The sequence below is a fragment of the Ambystoma mexicanum genome, chromosome 3p (assembly GCF_040938575.1).
Source record: "Ambystoma mexicanum isolate Mex_15411 chromosome 3p, UKY_AmexF1_1, whole genome shotgun sequence".
NCBI lineage: Eukaryota > Metazoa > Chordata > Amphibia > Caudata > Ambystomatidae > Ambystoma > Ambystoma mexicanum.
Genome location: NC_090925.1, coordinates 852,721,064 through 852,742,189, shown reverse-complemented (window position 1 = coordinate 852,742,189; position 21,126 = coordinate 852,721,064). Strand labels below are relative to the sequence as shown.

Genomic DNA, 21,126 nt, shown 5'->3' with positions numbered 1-21,126 from the left:
CATCTGTCTTACTACATTGTATTTATGTTTAAGAAAACCTGCAATGCGAAACTTTAGAATACACAGGTAATGCATACGCTTATTGTTACATGTATTAAAAACAAACCAGTTACATGCGGTTATTTGAGACTTGGCACGAACCCTAGAATTGGTGATGTATAAAGTAGAATATTAACCCGAAGTAGGGCTGGACATACTGCCCACAAAATGTATAAAAAGCAAATGCATTCTAATGTACAGCGTCTCTCACTGAACACACTGAACCACGCTGGAGTTTGTTGTGTTGTACTGAGGGCTGATAGCTATCTGACTTTGCACTGTTTTTGTAATTTAATTCAGTAGAGAATAAAGTACTTTGTATGTTCCTTTGTAACCCGTGTTCAGTGTATTTCCTTTTGGGGTACTCAGCCTCGATATTTTATTTCTGCTTTCACAGTTGGCGCCCGAATAGGGACCCTCAAGATTGATGCTGGATTGTTGAAGGTTGACACACGCTATCGGACCGGGATCGGACGGTGTGACAAAAAGGAAGGGGCCCCTGGATGAGACGTGACACCTCAGCAGCGCTGCACGATCCGATCCCTGGACGATTAGCCTGTGGTCTGAGACGGCATCTTGACGAGGGTCCACTTATCGAGGCGGGCAGATTTGCCGAAATCACCATACACGAGGTAAGATTAGTTAGGTAAGATTCTTAGAAGTACCGATCGGTCCTCTTTAGGTTTGGTCAGGTGAGCCGTGACCTGATTCTTAATTTAACCCTGACAATTTGAATTTTGGCGCATTGTATCTGCAGACACAATTATTGACCAGGTAACACCAAGAATTTGAGATATGCCTGGGAAATTGTCTACCTGCTTTTGGGCATTATTCCGCAGTGATAGACAATCTTTGGAATTTAGCCGTCCCGCACCACAGGAGGGGTCGCCGGCATGTACTATGTACTGCAGGCATGGCATTGGAAGTATATTATTTAATGATATTTGGCACAGACAAACCAGACATGCCTCCGAACTTCAGTGGCCAATCAATGGTAGTTTTGAGATCCCTCGCATTGAATATTTGGAGTCAGTCTTGTTAAAGAAAAAGGCTAGACCTGCAGCATTTGATGTTTTGCAGAATTGGAAAAAAGAAGCGTTACAACAGCTTAAGAGTAGAGAGAAACATGCGCGCTGTCATAAAACGAATGCCGAAAAAGCGTTGTTATATGACCAGGATAAACAGTCTGAATCGGCTAAAAATATGGAAAGGGCTTTCTCACTTGGTATTCAGAAAATCTATCCTTCGAAAGATCTTCATGATTCTGATGAGTTTATTGATAAAATATTAAATGAACGAAGGCCTGGTGCCTCTGCGCCACCTCTGTATGTTTCTCTTCCCGCTGCTGTGCCTTTTCCTGCTGCTATTCCTGCTCTTCCTACTCAACCTGTTGTTCCTAATCCCCCGGCTTTTGTCCCTCCACCTGCTCCTCCGCCTCTTTTTATCACACCAGTTATAGCTCCTCCATCGAATTTGCCTGCTCCCTCTCTTCCAAGTGGTCTTGGGCCGCTTGTAATCGATCGTGGTGCAGGTTCGAAGGTTGTCACTCGCAGTACTGTACCACCGGAGAGAAGAAACGTGAGTTAATTGCATGGGCTAAGCATTGTATGGAGAAGGATGATCAAGCTAGTGTTTTTTCCACACTTTTCAAATACGGATAATTTTCCTGAGAAAAATGTTTTTATTGAAGGTTTGGAGAGTCAGTTATGTATAATTTGGGGAAGATTAAATAATGCGGATGTTCCGCAAGGGTTAAGGGATCTAAATACTTTAGCACTTTCCAGAGACACTGTGGAGAAGGTAAATGAGCATGTCGAGAGGTTATTTGAGTATAGAAAGGAGTTAGAAAGGATACGGAATGAGGATGATGAAGAGGAAAGTATGTACGTACAGAAACAGTTCCTCCGTGTCATAAACCGATATCGGAGGAAATGCGAATTTGTAAGAAAGATGCGATTAGATGGATTTCAGACATATCGATAACTCCAGTTGAGGTATATGACACATATAGTCAATATACGTTGGAAATGCAGAGAAAAATGATACAGGTAATGGTAGAGTACCTGCAGGATGAATGTGTACAAAGGAAGATTAGTTGTCCCACAGAGTTATTGAACATTTATACGAGAGTCTTTTCACTTGACACTTCTTCGACTGCTTTAGCGCTCGACTTGGCTCTGTTGCTTAGTAAGCGTTCGGCGTTACCTACATCTCAGTTGCCTATGAGAGAGGTTCCTCCGACATTTGTCCCGAAGGTTGAGGTTGCGGCCGATGCTGCTCAGGGTATACTCGCTGTGAACATTCCCGCACATTATGTATCGCAGTTTTTTCACTTCCCGTTTTCACGACAGGAGGTGAACCATCAGACAGTCTATTCCTGATATTAGGAAAAATCCGACAGGGTCTATAAAGAGATAGAATCTCTTTTGCAATCCTCAGTGTTCACCTTAGGTGACATTGATTTATTGTTTCCTGTACTCCTGCCCATAGATTTATGGAAACAAGTTAGAACTATTGACGATGTACCCGGGTTGGGAGATACATGGGCGAATATAACTAGACTTGATGGGGAAAGGCCAGCTGGCGAAAGACCACAAAAGGTGATATTAACTCTGCCTGATAGAATTATTGCTAAATTAAAAACCATAATTCCCGAAAAAAGAATTATTTGGGACAAGCTTACGGCCTGTGTCCAAGGAAAGTCTGAGGGTGCTACCGAGTTCTTTAATCAGTTCGAACAGGTATTTTCAGATTTCAGTGGACAAGACTTAGGCACAGAGTCTGGGAAAAGATTATTTGTGGACAAATTTGTACGTGGATTACTGCCTGACATCCAGTCACAGATTATGTCCTCTGAGAGCGCTTGGCAGGCGAAATCGCAATCAGAAGTACTGCACATGGCCCAGTACTATGAAAATCGTGTCAATAATGAAAAAGATAGGATTGAAAAACGGAAAGGCGATTTAAAAACTAAGGTGCTATTGCAGCAAATTGTTAGGGGCCCCAGAGGGGGTAACTCTCAGGTTAGAGGTCAGTATGTCCCGCAGGGGAATGTGCCCTTGGGTCCTGTGAATATTAATCAATGTGCTTATTGTCGTCGAGAGGGTCATTGGCGAGCATAATGCCCCGTCCTTCAACAGAGGTCGAATAATACATTTGGTAATGTGGGTAGGCGATTCGGAGGTCGCCCGGGTTTAGGGGGCCCTGGTAGAGGTCAGTTTACACAGGACCCTCAACAACCTTTTTCACAGGACAATCAGACTCCGAGTGCGGACACTAGGAATATATTCAATCATCCTTCCGCTGCATATTTATCTGAAGAGCTTGCTTTTGATAATATTCTGTTCCTTTCGGATTGCCCGAAGCAGGGTTTGGAACCTACACCTATTCCCGTCAATCAGAAAGGTCCCTACGTTGAAATGATGGTGGGAAATAGGAAACATCAGTTTTTGATAGACACTGGAGCACAGAAGTGTTCCAATGATCGTTTGCGGGTTCCAAACATTCCACTGTCAGGGCAAACCAATGTTTCTGTAGGGTTTTCCGGTACACCAGTTGTTTGTCCGGTCTCTATGCCGGTACCTATTCCTTTGGGTCCCTTTACGGACCAGGGTCCTTTTCTATTGACTTCAGATTGCGGGGAGAACTTGCTGGGGTTGAATTTGTTAAAAGAATTAAATGCAGTGATTTATTGTTCTTCTGATGGAGTGCGCTTGACGATTTCGCCACAGAAATCTTCTGCCTCGCAATTTTTGAGTAGACCTTTGCCTCCAGAATTCATTGATGTACCAGAGAGCTTGTGGGCTGTCGACGACAATTATGTTGGTGTTTTACAGATTGAGCCTGTTAAGATAGTTTTGAAACATGGAATTGAGTTGCCACGCATTCCCCAGTATAAGATTTCGGTTGAGGGCGAGCAAGCTTTGAAATGTATTGTTTCCGATTTTGTGCATCGCGGTGTGATTGAAGAAATTTCAGGAAGTTTGTGTAATAGTCCGATTTTAGCCATGTACAAGAAAGGCGATAATGTAATCTCATTCCGTTTTATAATTGATTTACGTGCCATTAATAAAGTTGTGGCACCCCAATTTCCATTTGTGCCTGATGTGACGACAATCCTAACCATGATTCCAGCTACAGCTACTTACTTTAGTGTTGTGGACTTAAAGAATGCATTCTTTAGTATTCCTATACACAAGGATAGTAGATATTTGTTCGCGTTCACCTTAGCGGGACGCTCATTTACATTTACTCGTGCACCTCAAGGGTACACAGAGAGTCCTAGTATTTATAGTAGGGCTTTGAAAGAACAACTTGATACCCTTGAATTGCCCTCTACCTGTACTTTGTTTCAGTACGTTGACGATTTGCTTCTGGCTGCTGACTCTGAGAGTGCCTGTAAGGAGGGCACTGTGTTACTACTTATTCATGTAGCTAAGCATGGTCACAAAGCTTCGCTTAAAAAATTTCAATATTGTTGTCAGGAGGTCGCCTATTTAGGCTATCTCCTGTCAAAGGAGGGAAGAAGATTGACACCTGAAAGAATAAAACACATTTCTGGCATGTCTGTCCCAAATACGCAGAAGGAAGTTAAGGCCTTGATAGGTATGGCTTCTTACTGTAGGTTGTGGATCCCAAATGTTTCACTAGTGATAAAACCGATGCTGGCCTTGACGACGAAGGGCATTTCTTCGCCGTTGCCATGGACCTCGGAACACCAGCAATTGTTTGACTAGCTTTAGACTGCATTTTGGGCACATCAAACTATGAAAAGGCCTTTGTATTGTTTGTGCATGAATGTGATGGATGTGCTTTGGCTGTATTAACGCAGGAGCATGGAGGGAAGAATAGGCTGTGCGGTTACTATTCCTCCCCCCTTGATCCTCTAGCATGCGCTTTGCCAAGATGTTTGCGCGCTGTCGCTGCTGCTGCCGCGTCTGTGAAACAGAGTGATGGAATGGTCCTAGGCCATGATCTGACCCTGAAGTGCCTCAATCTGTAGATGTTCTATTGTACCGAACTCAAACGCAACACCTAACTTCCGCACGGTTGACAAGATATGAATTGATCTTGTTTGCCCCTCACATTCAAATTAAGAGGTGTTGTGTCCTTAATCCGGCTGAACTCCTACCTTTTCCGCAAGATACTACTTGCGGCGATTAAGACTCACATGATTGTTTGTATACGACCGAACAAGAAACAAAGGGCAGGATTGATTTGAAAGATACCCCTTTGGATAATCCGCACGGAGAGCTGTTTTGTGACAGCTCCTGCTTTAAACCTCCGGATGGTACATCCACAGCCGCTTATGCAATCACTACCTTGAGCACGGTTGTAGAAACTAAGAGAATTACGCATAATTCTGCGCAGGCCGCAGAGATTATAGCATTAACCCGAGCTTGTGAACTTTCCGAAGGGCTTGTAGTAAATATATATACCGATAGTCAGTATGCCTTTGGGGTGGTTCACAACTTTGGGAGACTTTGGTCTGAAAGAGGATTCCTAACTTCGCATGGCACCAAGATTCAACATGGCTCCCTAATAGTGCAACTACTCTCAGCACTTGCGCTCCCTACTCAGTTAGCAGTTGTTAAATGCGCAGCACATCGAAAGATTGTAGATAACATTGGAAAAGGAAATGCTTTCGCCAATCAAATAGCTAGACAAACTGCCACTGATCTCTTTTCGGAGATATATGTTTCCAGGGAGACTGAAAATACTTATGTGATGGATGAGGGCGTGGGGTCTGTACGGGATATCCAAGCCGATGCCACATTAGAAGAAGCCAAGAGGTGGGCTGAGGGCTTGGGAAAACTTGATGATGATGGGTGTTGGGTGGACACGGTTGATGGAAAATGGTTACTTCCTGATGCTTACGTGATGATGATGGTTGTAATGGCACACGGTCCTACGCATGTATGTGCCCAACAGATGACGAAAATGTTACAAAAAGTTTGGGTAAACGACAAAATTTCATAAATTGCTCAGCATTATGTCCAGAACTGTATGATTTGCCTACAAAATAATGTGGGAAAGGGGACAGCAACCCCGAGGGGAAGTTTTGGGCCACCCTCTGTCCCATTTGAAGTAATTCACTTTGATTTAATTGAAATGGAGCGATGCAACAATTTAAAATATGTCCTTGTAGTCATTTGTGCCTTTAGTAAATGGGTTGAGGCTTTCCCTGTTAAAGATGCTACAGCCATGACCACTGTGAAAACCATGTTAAAGGAGTACTTTCCCCGGTTCGGTTTGCCGAGAGTTATCTGGTCGGACAATGGTCCACACTTTGTCGCCGCTGTAATCCTACAGATATGTACAGCGTTACGAATTGACAAATGCTTCCATTCGGCCAGACATCCTCAGAGCGCCGGACTAGTAGAAAGACACAACGGTATCATCAAGAACAAGCTCGCTAAGACGTGTGCCGGCACTAAACTAAAATGGCCGGATGCCTTACCGATCGTATTACTAGCTATGTGTACAACCCCTCACACTAAGACTGGGCTCTCTCCATTTGAGGTGGTAATGGGGAGACCTGCCAATATCTGGAATATTCCAAAATGTCGAAATTTGAAAAATATTGAAAATGTACTACTTTCAGATAATTGTAGCCAATTGACTAAAAACCTGTATTTGATTTACCGCCAGGTACGGGAGGCCTTACCTATGCGATACTAAGGCCCGTGCCACGGCATACGACCGGGGAGCTGGGTGCTCGTTAGATCATTTGAGCGCACCTCGTGCCTCGCGCCTCTCTGGCGTGGGCCATTCCAGGTCCTGTTGGTCACCCAGACAGCGGTGCGGGTAGCTGGGCGAAAGAACTGGATCCACGCGTCACACATCAAGAAACTTCCTCACCCTGTGCCACACGTTACAGAAGAAGCAGAACCCCTCGCTGATATTGCAACTGATGATCCCAAAGCAGTAAGCAGCACTGAGAGTGTGTCGAAGAATATCTGTAAGTCCAGGAGGCTTGGGGAAGCTGCCATTTTGTTTCCACACTCTCCGCAAATTTTGCACCCGGAAACGGCCGTTTCAAATTCAGCCCTCTCATTTGCCCCTGGCATGTTGCTTCCAACGGGAAGTGACGACACATTGTTTCTGGATCAATCAGTACCAGGAACAGCCAGATATCACTTGCGTCTGAGAAAATAGACATATGGCACGGTTCTGCTGTGCATCTGATAGACATGCGGCCTGGTTCCGCTGTGCATTCGAGGAAGGAAAAGAGTCATCGAGGGCTTGCTTTTGCCCAAATTTGAGAAAAGGGGAATCTGTTGGCTAGGGTTGTGGAAGGACACAGAAATTACGCGACCGGAGGGTCGCCAGCAACGAACATTGGAGTTTCCGTTTGAAGACTGCCATGCCTGCTACCGCCGCCGCTTGTATCGGATTTGTAAATAAGGGGGTGACCAACCAGGACAATGGACAAAATGCCTGGGCCCCGAAAACGTATTGCTGTATTTTTGTAATAATATTTAGTTTTATAATAGTCACTGTTGTAGGCCTTTGGTATCTTGAAGAAACTCATCCTTTAGAGTTTTTGCTACCGACTAAAAATGTACCCACTGTCCCCACACCTTTGTACATTTGCATACTTTGTCTCCTAGAGATTCCCAGCACAGACAAAGGTATCATAATAACACACCGTTACTTATCATGAACGCTATAATAGGTCCAACTGCTGGGTCTGTTCACATTTACCGCAACACGGGGATAAGGGTCTAGGTTGGTACTGTTCTTTGGCCGATGGAATGATAGCGTCTCAGGGAACTTTGATGGCACCAATTTGAATAGTTTTGAGAAGCATGTTTTGACTCCCCTGGAATGCTCTCTTTTTGCAAATAGGAGTAAACTGGCTGTTTGGTATCTGAGTCTCCATCACCCATATGGGTTCGGTTGTATATGAGCGGGGGATGGGAAAGGGTGGTGGGGGTTTATCTGTTGTGCGTTGTTGATGTCATCAATGTTTTATTGCTATGCATCTTTCTTGGAAAATGTTCAATAAAATTCAACTGGAAAAAAGGGTGAGGCAGTGGATTGACTTGGAGATCGATGTGACAGATGTGTATCGGGCTCTTTGCTGAAGAGATGGCAGGCCAGCTTGCTGTCAGCAGGAGGGGCTGGAAGGAGATGTAAGGGGTTGGAAGGATGCGGGTGCGGGAAGTGTTATTATTCTTTTCCTGCTTCCCAGGATTACACCGCCTGAAAAAAGAGAAACACTCCTGTGTCGCAATCTGCATAAATTGACGCCCTCTTCCATGCTACCATTCTTTGCCCCTGTATTGGACAATCTTTCCTGCTTTCATTCCGCTACAAAACTAGCCTCAGCCTATGACAACATGATGTCCTTAGCTGTGAACAGCCTGGCTCCTTTGAAACAAAGACTGGTGAAGACACAACCGTCTAAATTGTGGTACTCGTCAGAAATCCATCAATTAAAATCTCTGAAAGATAGGGCTTTTAAGAGATGGAGGGGAAGTCCCTCTCTCTAGATGACGAGGACTTTTACACCTGTGCGGTTAAGGCACATACAACGGCTATTTGCGAGGCAAAGAAGCTGCTCCATGATAAAAGAATCAAGGGGGCCCCTTTGAACTCTAGGAAACTGTTTAAGATCCTACGAGAGCTGCAGGGCACTTGTCCGCCTTCCTCCGCACTTAAAAACGACGCCAATTGGTGTATGGGTATCCAGAATTCTATGAGACTCAAGAATGAGAACATCAAAAATGACATCTCTGGCAATCTGAACTCCCTGGTGGACGATACCTTTGTACTGAGACTAGGAAGCCCAATTGCTCATATACCTCGCTTTGTCTTCTCTGAGGTGGCTGATGCTGATATCCTAGAGACCCTGGAAAGATTAAAGCCGACTAATTGCAAGGGTGATATTTGCCCTGAGTCTGTTGTTAAATCTTGTGCCTTCCTACTTGCCCCTTTGATTACCAAATATGTTCATCTCACTTTTGCTTAGAGTGATGTGCCTACAACCATCAAACATGCATGGATCTCGTCTCTGTTAAAAAAAACTCCCTGGATCCCAATATGAATAGTATTTTCCACCCAATAACTAACACATTCCAAGAATCTTCGCTTTGAGGATAAGTTGTTGGGATGGGAGGTTGAGGTTGCAGCTGGATTGTATTGTGCTGAATGTGTTCTGGGGATCATCAGGATGATGTGAAGAATCTCATCAGGCAGACCCAGTTTTCTGCTTCCATACAGAAGATCCTACAGAAGATCCTGGACAGGATTGCCCACCGACAAATCCAAGATTTCCTCAGTTGTCATAACATCTAAGGCCCAAAACAGGCAGGCTTCAGAAGCAGGGAATCATAGTACGGAATCCAACTTGCTGGATTTAAAAACAAACATCTTGCAGTACTTTGATGAAGGACAATCCACTCTATTGACGCTTCTGGACCTGACTGCAGCATTTGATCTAGTTGATCACACCACATTGGTTGCCAAGCTACACGATTCTGCAGCCTTCTCTCAGGAAGCCTCCAACTGGGTCGTCTCTTTTTTGTCCAATCAAACGGCTACAGTTTTCTTCACAGATGTTACTGCTGAAGGGTATGTGCTTCCCTGTGGTGTTCCGCAGGGATCATGTGTGTCCCCCATGCTTTTGAATATCTTCACTCTGCCTCTTTTTGCGTTGTCAGAATCAGAAGGCATAATTTACTCAAACTATGCAGATGACACCCAGTGTCTAATTCCCCTTACCGGTAATCATGCAGATGATTCCGTGACAATCAACACCAACTATAATCTCATACATAGGTGGATGCTACAAAATGGTTTGGCACTTAACAACTCCAAAACTGAAATTGGGATTGTTGGCACTGCACCCAGGTTTTATAATTCAGACTCTACATATCAAACTTTTCAAGTGGCTGAGTGCTCCTTCAAAACTTTACCTAAAGTCAAGACCCTAGGTGTTGTCATTGATCAAGAGCTGGGTATGATAGCTCATGTCAGCCATCTTGTCTCGTGCTCCTCCTCCTCTCTTAAGCTCTTAGCACAACTCTGCCTTTTTCTTGACCTGTGTAGCACTACCACCATGGTCCGGGCCATTATTGGATCCCGTCTTGATTACTGCTTGAGCTGTGCTGCAGGGCCGGGGGTATGGGGAATTTAATCACATTTGAGTTCTTCAGAACAAAGCGGTTCGAATGTGGCCTTTGCAAATCAGATCATGTATCCGTGGCAAGGAGTTCCTTGCACTAGCTTCCAATTGGGAAATTAATAATTTTCCATAGCCTGTGTATTGCACACTCCTACCTCTTTGGGAATAGCCCCGTCTACCTCTCCTCTCTACTGTCTTGGCTGCAAGCAAGGCACACCTTAGGATCCAGCAACTCTGGCCTTTTACTAACTCCAAAAGCCAAACCTTCTACTCTGTTATAGGGGTGCTTTCCAATAGAATCCCCTCGCCTCTGCAATGCACTGCCACCAGACTTGAAGCCATGCCCTTCCTTGGCATCCTATAAGCGCAGACTCAAGACCATCCTGTTTGAATGAATGGCCCATTTCAGTTAACCGCCTTCCTGCAGCTAGATCTTTTGGTGTTTTTTGAATGTCTGTTTTGTACTGCGCTTCCATGCCCTAGGGCTTTGTTCCAGCATGTCATACATTAAAAGAAAATGTAAAAAAAGAAGTCTCAAATGGCAGAGTATTGATGGAGGCTGAGGAGAAGACTAGACTCCAGTAGCTGAGATAGCTGACTGTAGGGGAATCAGTGAGTTGTTCCGAGAGTGGGTGGGGATTGAGTGGAGATGTTAAGTAGCTGGTAGCATACTTTAGTGGCAATAGAAGCTAAGGAGGTGGTGAGCTGCATATGACTGTCATAGTGGATACCCAATTTGTGTGCAGAGGGAGAAGGGCAGTTTGTGTGTGAGGCAGAAATAATATGCCAGCAGGGCTGGATGCTAAAGAAGGTCACTCTTTCAGACTTGGTAGAGTGCTTGGTAGAGTGCTGCATCCTGGAAAGTGGCAGAGAGGCCAAAATCGTGCCTGAACAAAGTGAAATGTTTAGATCTGCTTGGCCTTCTCTGGTGAGGGGTTTCCCAGGGTCGGGCCATTTCTAAAGAACAAGGAAAGCTCCAGTGCACCCAAGCGGAAAATAGTTACTTTTGGGGGTTTTGCAGCAGCACCGTACTGGCAGTGGTAAGGGAGGTGTTTGTCATGCTAATTTAGCATTCCCATAGCACGCTAAACTTCCAAACTTTGATGTCAGCCTGGAGACGTCTTGACGTGCCATAAATAACACAGAAGAACAGGTTGGCATAACTCCCTTTACACCTTTGTTTTCTACTACATGTTGGGAAAAGTGTACATGCCTCCTACAATTAGGGATTCCGGGCGGCATTTACAATGGATTCCTATTAAATCTGATTGCTTTCAGCGGGCACTAAAAGGAGGTGGATCCCATAGGTATCTAGTGCACTAACACACACATGAAAGTGCCATGCCGGTGTTAATGCATTGTGTTGTCAGGTGGAGAGGATGGCGCAGGCGGACATGTAAGTTCCCTTCCCTTGTCAAGCTCCATTTTAGGAAAAAAGAGTAAAATCCCCCAGATTCGAGAAAAAGGTGTTAAGACAAGCGTTAATGTTTAATGCCTGTTGTTAGCACCCTGTTTTCTGATCCGGGGGACTTGGAAAAGGACCCGCTGTGACATTCATTCAGACCAGTCCTGCCAGTGCTGGGGTTTTGCGGGTTTGGGGCTGTAGGAGAGCCAGCAAGGACATGACAGAAACAGGACAACTAATGAACAAAAGAAGAGCTGGCTGGCCAAAGAAATAAAGAGAGCTATAGGAAAGACAGACACGGAAGAAATCAGAGAAAGAGCGATGCCAATGAAGAATGACAAAAATAGAAAGAAAGATGGCGAGAATAGGGAGGAAAGGACGAGAAAAGGAAAGAAAGAAAAGGGCCGAAGAGGAGGAAGAAAAAAAAGTGTAGAGACTGAAAACAGATTCAGAGTCTGGCCAAAGAAAAGACAATACATGCTGAAAATGAAAGGACAAAAGGAACGTTTTAAAAAACATTTAAATGACGCTGTCTATTTTGGACCTGTTGTTCCTGCATGTGTGTAAGGAGGGTGTGCAATATTCCTGTCGGTGTTTTACCTGTTTCTGTGAAGGAACCAGAGTGGCCGTGTTTTGAGTGGGGGCACGTGCCTAGTGGCTCTCTATACTGTACCTGTTCCATAGAAGGGAAGCTTGGACATGTTATGTTTTGTTACTTTGCATTTATATAACACCTTATGTACCATTGGTATGATCTCAAGGCGCTGGTAGGTTGAACGCCCGCGGGAATGTAATATCCACGCTGTTCTTGTTCTGTGTGTGTATGGGGGAAGCTTGCCATTATACGGCCCCTGCTGTACCCGTTCTGAGTTTGAATACCCTGTGCTGCTGCTGCCTGTGCTGTGACTGACCTGGCTGATTGGTAGAAGCTTGCACTTTTGCTACCTTTGCTGTACTTGTTCTGTGCTCGTGTGAGAGGCGTGTGTACTGCTCCAGCACCTGCTTATCTGTCCTGTGTCGCTTGTACCCCTCCCTCTGCTGTGACTGTTTTGTCTGTATGACTGCAGAACAGTTTGAGACACCAATAAAAACATGTGTGTGAGGGAAGCTCAGAGACGTCATTTAGGAGTCGCCAGGGTTCTCCCCTACGACCCCTGAAGTCTCCCTTGCTAGAACTAAAAAAGCTTAAAAGCTTCTTTTTTTTTTTTAAGCTCCTGGGCTGTGGCCAGTGCCGTGTGGTTCTTTGTTTCTGAGGTGGCTGGCATTTTTGTTAGGGCTTCTTAAAAAAAACAGGGGGTGCCACAAGTGTAACACTTTGAGCAGTGACCCTAAATAAGGAAGAATAGGAATAACAAATAATTTGTCTTTCTGGAATTCTATACAATAATTGCTAGACTCATCAAAGGGGTGAACGGTTGTGTTCTATCGCTTCCCATGATGTCACTTGGGGTGGGGTCAAATGACATCATTTCCTGTGATTCAGAGGTCAAGGGTCGTATGATGTCACTTCCACTACCCCTAGCATTTTGGTTTGCATACATTCCTAGAGATTTGTGTGAATCGCAGTAGTAGAATACTAGAGATTGCTGACAGGGATGTGTGTACTGGCATAAAGAGGCCCTGAATCCCAGGCCTGATCCCGAGTACTTTTGAAGAAACACACCTTTTCACTGAGTATGTTCCCACCTCCACTATGAGGAGTGAGATTCTGGGCCTGCTGTCTGTGGGAAGTTCTGTTTATGAATTGTTTGACAGCATCTAATTAATCTCTTGGAAAGTACAGGATGCAGGGCTGGATGGTTCCCAGGGTCGGATGGGCCCGTCGGCCTTTCGGCCTGTGGCCGGGCCGAAATCATCCCTGGAGAGTGGGGGATGGTTTCTGGCCACTCCTGGGCCGGTTATGAAGAAAAAAAAACACCTGCACTGTGCAATATGGATCTATACACACAGATATTAATGATACATATGGTGATCCATACTTGAATGAAATGTATATCACATTAGTGAAATCATAACCATATTTTTCATAGTGTACTTAGGAACAATGCTATTTGATGGCACTTCCTGTTTTGTCAAGGGGTGAAAGGTTGTGTTTCATTGCTTTGCGGGATGTCACTTTGGGGTGGGGTCAAATGACATCACTTCTGGTGATGTCATCAGAGGTCAAGAGTCGTGAGGCAAGGGGTGGGCCACTTTTTTGAGGCGAGCGGTGGCCTACTTTTTTTTGTGTGTCCGGGTCTATTTCCTGTCCTAATCAGACCCTGATGGTTCCTTTCACTAAGCAACCCATCAGTTTATGGCAGTATGCTGTCTATAGGGACTATGAATATAAGGTACTCTTGTCTCCTCCAGAAGAGGGGCAGGATCCCTGGCTGGTGCTAAATAGGAAGTGACAATGATGCCCCAAAGGTAGGTTGACCAAGAGGGAAATGCAACCTAGTTTGCTCAGGCTGGAACCTATGAGCAGCAGCTCGCATGGAGATGGCCACTCATCAGGTTCCTTCCACGTCTGAATGGCGTTTCAGAGGCGCCAGATTGCAATGAGCTCCGCCATTGGCCATTTGGCCATTTGGCCAATGTGTCTTTTGGTCCTGTTGGGTTGTTTTCTGGTGGACAGGAAAAGCGTTTATCTGCAAGGACATTCAGAGAGTCATGCGGCAGATCATTCCCTGCAAGAACTGGAATTGGAAAGTGACTGCACCTCTCGTTAGGAAAATATACACCAATTACACAGGTTACTTCTATGACTATTTTCGGAGATTTCGAAATGAAAGTACAGATGATTTTCTATGGGGAATATATACAGATAGAACTGGTACTTACACGCATCTTTTGTCTAGAGACAGGACAGATGCATACATGCAGGTACATCGATGAAGGTACATTTAAATGGGACAATACTGGCTCCTCACTACACACCCTTTTAAATGAATGGAGAGCCTAGGCATACTCATGCGTGGCTTTCTCTTGGACTTCTTCATTTCATTGACGAGTCAGGACAAAAGCTAGTTCTGCTTACATCAGCAACCCCAGGCTTCGAGGCCCTTTTATTTCTTCGAGACATTTTGCAGCTGAGGATTTCACTGGCTGGCTGCAGTCACTTCCTTCATTCAAGCATCTATTAACCCCCAGAAACAGTGGCTTCTACCTCTCCTGCCACCTTTCCTTTTAGTCCCTCAGTCCGTCAACTACTACATGCAGATCCGATGGGACCGGCCACCTTTCCTTTTAGTCCCTCAGTCCGTCAACTACTACATGCAGATCCGATGGGACCGGCCACCTTTCCTTTTAGTCCCTCAGTCCGTCAACTACTACATGCAGATCCGATGGGACCGGCCACCTTTCCTTTAAGTCCCTCAGTCCGTCAACTACTACATGCAGATCCAATGGGACCGGCTACCTTTCCTTTTAGTCCCTCAGTATGTCAACTACTACATGCAGATCCAATGGGACCGGCCACCTTTCCTTTTAGTCCCTCAGTCCGTCAACTACTACATGCAGATCCAATGGGACCGGCCACCTTTCCTTTTAGTCCCTCAGTCCGTCAATTACTACATGCAGATCCAATGGGACCGGCCACCTTTCCTTTTAGTCCCTCAGTCCGTCAACTACTACATGCAGATCCAATGGCACCGGCCACCTTTCCTTTTAGTCCCTCAGTCCGTCAACTACTACATGCAGATCCAATGGGACCGGCCACCTTTCCTTTTAGTCCCTCAGTCCGTCAACTACTACATGCAGATCCAATGGCACCGGCCACCTTTCCTTTTAGTCCCTCAGTCCGTCAACTACTACATGCAGATCCAATGGGACCGGCCTCCTTTCCTTTTAGTCCCTCAGTCCGTCAACTACTACATGCAGATCCAATGGGACCGGCCACCTTTCCTTTTAGTCCCTCAGTCCGTCAACTACTACATGCAGATCCAATGGGACCGGCCACCTTTCCTTTTAGTCCCTCAGTACATCAACTACTACATGCAGATCCAATGGGACCGGCCACCTTTCCTTTTAGTCCCTCAGTACATCAACTACTATATGCAGATCCAATGGGACCGGCTACCTTTCCTTTTGGCCCCTCAGTACATGTACTTCCAATGGGATCGGCGTAAATCACTTTATACGTTCTTCTACTCACAACACACACAGATACAATGAAAGAGCTCCAGAATGTGCTATGTCTGTGTGCAGCACTTCCATATTTTAACTTCCTGTGATGTTCGTTACTGTGATATAACCGTGTATTCCTTCTATTGCCCAACGAATGTTACGCAAGAACGAGATGCTCATTGTGAAATACCAGGAAGTGAAAGGGACAGGACGGCCGGGCCGGTGCAGAGGACGAGCGGAGCAGTACATGGGGAGATTGGGTGGGTTGAGGGGCAGGCAGCCTAGGGTGTGGAGGAGAGGCGGGGGAGTGTGGAGGGGATATGGGAGGGGAAAGTAGTGGCAGAGTTTCCAGGTTCTTCTCTGGAAAAGGACAGTGGGGCGAGAGGGCAATATGGGTAAGGGTTCCATGGATGTCCCCTGGATAGTCCGCTGGGGCAGGGGAGTTGGCTGGAGGAATAGGAAGCGAAAGAGATTATTTTCTCAACTTCGGTTGGCGAAGGTCTAAGGGCAATGGAAGTTGTGAAAAGGATAATTTCAAAACCCTCACGTAGAATCGACATAACTCCCTGTGACCTCATGTGGTTGAAGTTGTAAGCACGAGCTGCCCTCCCATTTCCTTGATCCCCTTGTCCTTGATATTGAGCTTCAGGAAGCTGTTGAAAGTGGACAGTGCATGAGGGGCAAGACCTCCCCCATAGTCCCTGAGTAGCGGAAGGGGTCATTGAGAAAGGAGGAAAGGAACAACATGCAGTGATGTTCTTGGACATGGTATAACATGTCTAAGTTGAATTCAGTATGATCCAAAACATGTTTTGCTCGGTGTGTTCATGCTCTAGTTTATGCAAACGGGGGGAGACAGAGGTTTGCCGTCTTTGGCCAGGATGTTGGAATAGTGTTCCCCGAGATATCAGAGCCCTTGAATCGCTTTATCAGTTCCAGAGGGCTCTTAAGAACCTTCTCTTCAAATAAGATGAGGGTGCTGGCCATGGGATCTCATGAGGGTTTCTTTCTTTTCTGGTGAACTGGGTCCCTGCATGGTTCCTGGGTGCTTACGTTGTAAGTAGCAGCTGCACCACCTTTATATGGTTGAGTCCGTTTTGTGTGTGTTATAAATGCTCAAAAAGACAATAAAGGAATGAGAGGGATGTATGCTTGCTGGCCATCCGTAGAAGGTATCTCTCACTTGCAGCAGCAGAGTTGGCCTCTTTTAATAACCGGTATGAGTTTAGGTTTCTATGCTAGCCTGTGCGCTTTGATATAAACAGTTTTCACACAATTCTTTCTTCAATCATTTTCAATGTACACTTATTAGTGAGCAAACATTTTTTGATTTTAATTCATTTGTTTCAGTGTATTTGTTTAAAGATTTTACAACAGTTACGTGCCTATGTCATAGGTTATGCCTAGAGTGGTGCCAACATAACTCCGCTAGGAGGCACGTGCGTGTGTTTCGCCCTTCCTTGGGCTTTTTCAAGGCACTATTACAGTAGCTTATTGCGTAGTTTGTTGCTCATAAAGACAGTGCAGTTTTGCATAATATAAACATTGCAATCATATAGTAAAAGTCAAAGTGTTCTCTTTTCATTTATGATGATGTTCCTGAATGAAAGTTGGAGATGGGAGCCCTTCCACTGCCCTTGGTGTGGGAGACTCCAGAGTGAATTGAGTAGCTGTAAGCAGACGATTCCATTCGTCACATTATCCTGCTAAGCTCAGCTTGCACTTTGCCCCTAGTTTTTCAACCCCAGAGAAATTAGCATTTCTGATCATACAATTTGTAACAAGCTCGGTAACTGTTCCCGCTTATACATTCCATATTTCAGAATGAGTTTTAAATCAGGTGTTTGATTAATATTTTGTTTTAGGAGGGGGTCAAACAGGGATTTCTGGTTTTGTACTAGAGTTGTTCACCTTGCCAGAGACAACCACAGAACCTAACATGTGTGGCCCCGGGGGAAGCCCCGTTGAGGGAATGACAGGTTCCATCTTGAGTGGCCTTTGTGGCCTCTTACAACAAAAGCAAACCCTTGTCGAGGGTGCTTGTGCCACACTGTGGAGAGGAGTGACATGCCTAGGTATAAATCTTTGAAAGGCATTGGAGTGGTGTGTCCGGTCGGTGTGTCAAGCGCCACCAGCCTCTAGAGAAATGACCTACCTATTTGGCAAGCTGTGCTAGGCACTGGAGGGGGTGTCCAGCCCATGTTCAAGGCATACACGTCTCTGGAAAGGAGTGACTTGTCTGTGTGTCAAGCTACGCCATCCTCAATACAGGAGTGACCTTCCTGTATGATATGATAGGTTATTTATAATGCGCTTAATACCCAGAGGTTTATAAGTGCAGACCCGGGGATCAAACCTGTGTGCTCCATGTCATCTTGCTTCCAAGGCGAGCACGTTGCCCCTGAGCTATCCTCCCAACACTGTATGTGTCAAGCCTTGTCAGATTCAAGAGAGGAGTTTCCTGCCTGTGCTTCCAGCTGCCCCAGCCTCTAGAGAGGCTCTAGAGATGAGTGGGCCTGGGAATCAGAACTCTCTAGGCCTGGAGGTACGTTCTCTTTGTTAGCCTGCATCACGGGACCACGCAAGGGACGCTTCTGTGACCTTGAGGCTGTTATGTTTAGCTCCTCAACCAAGAAATCTGATGCCCCCCTCACTACTGATTCTGGGAATTCTGGGTTCCTGGAGGAAACCCCTTTATAAGATCTCCCCCCCTCTTCAAGTAGTTTGGTGTGGGAACTCCCATAATGTGAAAATGAAGAAGTCCAGCTCTGTTGGCCAGATTGATCCTGGCTACGGAGGGATCGCGGGCCCTTCTCCGCGTTTAGACCCAGACTTCTTCAAGCCTTTGCGGGCCCATCCATTGCTGCGTCTGTCTCCTCTGCATTACTACATATCTTACCAGGGTGATATTAAGGCCGATTTAATTAATTATAGGAAAGGCTCGCTTGATATTATCCTCCTTTAGTTTGTCTTTATTTTTAGAGGGTTGCCTTAAAAAAAAAACCTGGCCTTCTTTTTCAACTGTATTGTCTAGACATTGCGCACTGTTACATAAGTAGATGGGTCTCCAAGTCCAGCAGCCGGGAGCCAGACCCACCCCATGTTTTTGGGATATTCACAGAACACGAAAGAGAGTGCCGGGCCTCAAGTTGGAAGGACAGTAGCTTAATCACGGCCAGGCAGAATGATTTCCTTGCAGTGGCAACAGTTACACTATGGAACCGGATTTTAATTTATTGATTTAGGATCCAGCTTTTCTACAAGAGACGCGTACATAGTTATGAAGAGGAGTCAGGTCCATCTCGCGGGCAGATGCCTCACGAAACCTTGTGCAGTGGGAAGTGAGGCAGGTGTTGATATGGGTAAGGGGCATATGATCTATGTACAAAAACAGGGGTGTGGCAGTAGAATTACAGCGGTGGAATGGGAAAGGAAGGATGGGCGGGCATATAGTGGGGGCCTTGTCATTGGTGTGGAACTGGAACTTGAGGGCCATCTTGAATAGGTGGATGTTGGTGATGTTTTTGATTGGAGGAGGGAGGCAGTTCCACTGGTGGGGCTTGAGTAGAACGAAGGAACAGAAGCAAAAGCATGCAGAGGGCGAGCGGGGTAAAGGTGAGATTCAGAGGTGTGCTAGAACAGTGGGAGCCGGGAGGGGAGTAATGGGAGTTGGAATTAGACAGGTTGGGGGCAGAGGGATGATTGCACCAGAAAGATTGGAAAACTAGTAGAAGAAGTGTGTAGAGAAGCTTGTTTTGTATTGAGAGACAGTCGGCATAGAGAAGGCGAGGAGGAGGGTTGGGGGGGTGAAGAATGTGGAAGGTTGTAGGTAGTGCGAATAGTCAAAGTTGGTCATTGTGTCTAGGGGTGCAATGAATGCAAAAGAGCAGGGGGGATGCTTGAGCAGTAGTCAAGCCAGCCTAGTACAAGAAAGGACATGAGCGTTTTGGAGGCATGGTAGGTGAGCACAGGACTGAAAGGATCAACTTACTTGCACTCTGTAAGGTGGTCCTTTCCAGGATAGAGCTCACAAAGTCTTGGCGTTTGAGATGATTGTCGAATAAGGCCCGCGGTTTTGAGACTCGGCGGGAAGGAGGGAATAGTGCAGGATCACTGGATGTGTCTTCCTTGCAGCCATTATGACTGTTTATGAATTCCACTTGCTTCAGTTCCTAGAGGGGCCAGGAATACGTGGATAAGATGGTTTGCTATAATCATGCATATTGCTTGTCACGGGGATCGCTCTTTACGTGAGAACTCGGGGAAAATATCAATTGTTTTGCCGGTCTTATTTAAGACAAATGTAAAAAACTTCACACAGGTTTTTTGTTCACTTTCCTCCCAACATTCCTAGATTCTGGCGACAAGAAGGAAGTTGAGCTGGATGACTACTGTGCCATAAAAACTTGTCGGCGATATAATCCATCATAAGTTGTGTGATGAAGGAACCTGAGGCACTAGTTCATAATCGCATATCAGAGATGATCAGCAGAAGGACAGCAACATGTGCTGGTATGCATGCCATTATATTCTTCCTTGAGTGGCCAGAACCACTGAACTGGCACAGAGGTGGCCCTGTAGCTACGTTGGGATATGGTGCCATTGGTGATTTGGAATATGGCATAACTTAGGGGTAGACAATCTGCGGCTCTCCGTATGCCTTGACATACAAGACCCATGGTCCCCTCCATTGACTATACAGGCTAGAGTTGATGGGTGATGTAGGCAAAAACATCTGAGAAGCTGCAGGTTGCTTTCTCCTAGGAAAATGACTATGTGAAATGCATTCTAATGGCCAAGTTGGAATGTGGTCTGAGGCCTAATAAAAGAGGTGGGTTAGTGGTTACCCTGAGATGTAGTCTCATGGTCAAACTTGCAGTTGTTACATTTGTAATGTTCCGTAATGGTTGAGGTGTGGCCTAATTCTTATGTTGAGACCTGGTCCAGGGGTTCCAATGATGTATAGTCCAGTGGTTTAGTTGGGATTGTCTGTAGTTGTTCTATATTGAGCCGTGGCCCGATGGTTATGTTGGAAAGTGGTCTAGTGGTTGCAATGAGATACGGTTTAATTGAAATGTGTTCAAGTGGTTAAGTGGAGATGTGGTGTAGATGTCAAGGTGAGATGTGAACTGATGGCTAACACGAGATGTAGTCTTGTGGCAAAGTAAACAAGAGGTCCAGTGCTTCACTTGACATGCAATGTATTGGTTATATTAAAATATGGGCTAATGGCATAGCTGTCAACTGACCCGTGACTCACAGGTTTGGCCCACAGAAAACTCAAAACCCTTGTGCCAGAAAGGTGTTAGAGAAACCTACGAAAGGGGAAGACTGTAAACAAACTACCTATCGGCTCCCCACCCTATCTATCTGCTCTGCCCACTCCCTACTCTCCTCCTCGCTCGTCACTATCATCCTTGGCTGACCTTGCCACCACTCGAGC

The 21,126-nt window shown here is 45.6% G+C and overlaps 1 protein-coding gene across 4 annotated transcripts in view; it reads right to left on the bottom strand.

The window, feature by feature from the left end:
* Positions 1-21,126, bottom strand: part of DOC2A (double C2 domain alpha) — an 890,443-nt gene that overhangs the window by 802,635 nt on the left and 66,682 nt on the right. The gene's annotated exons all lie outside the window — the stretch shown is intronic.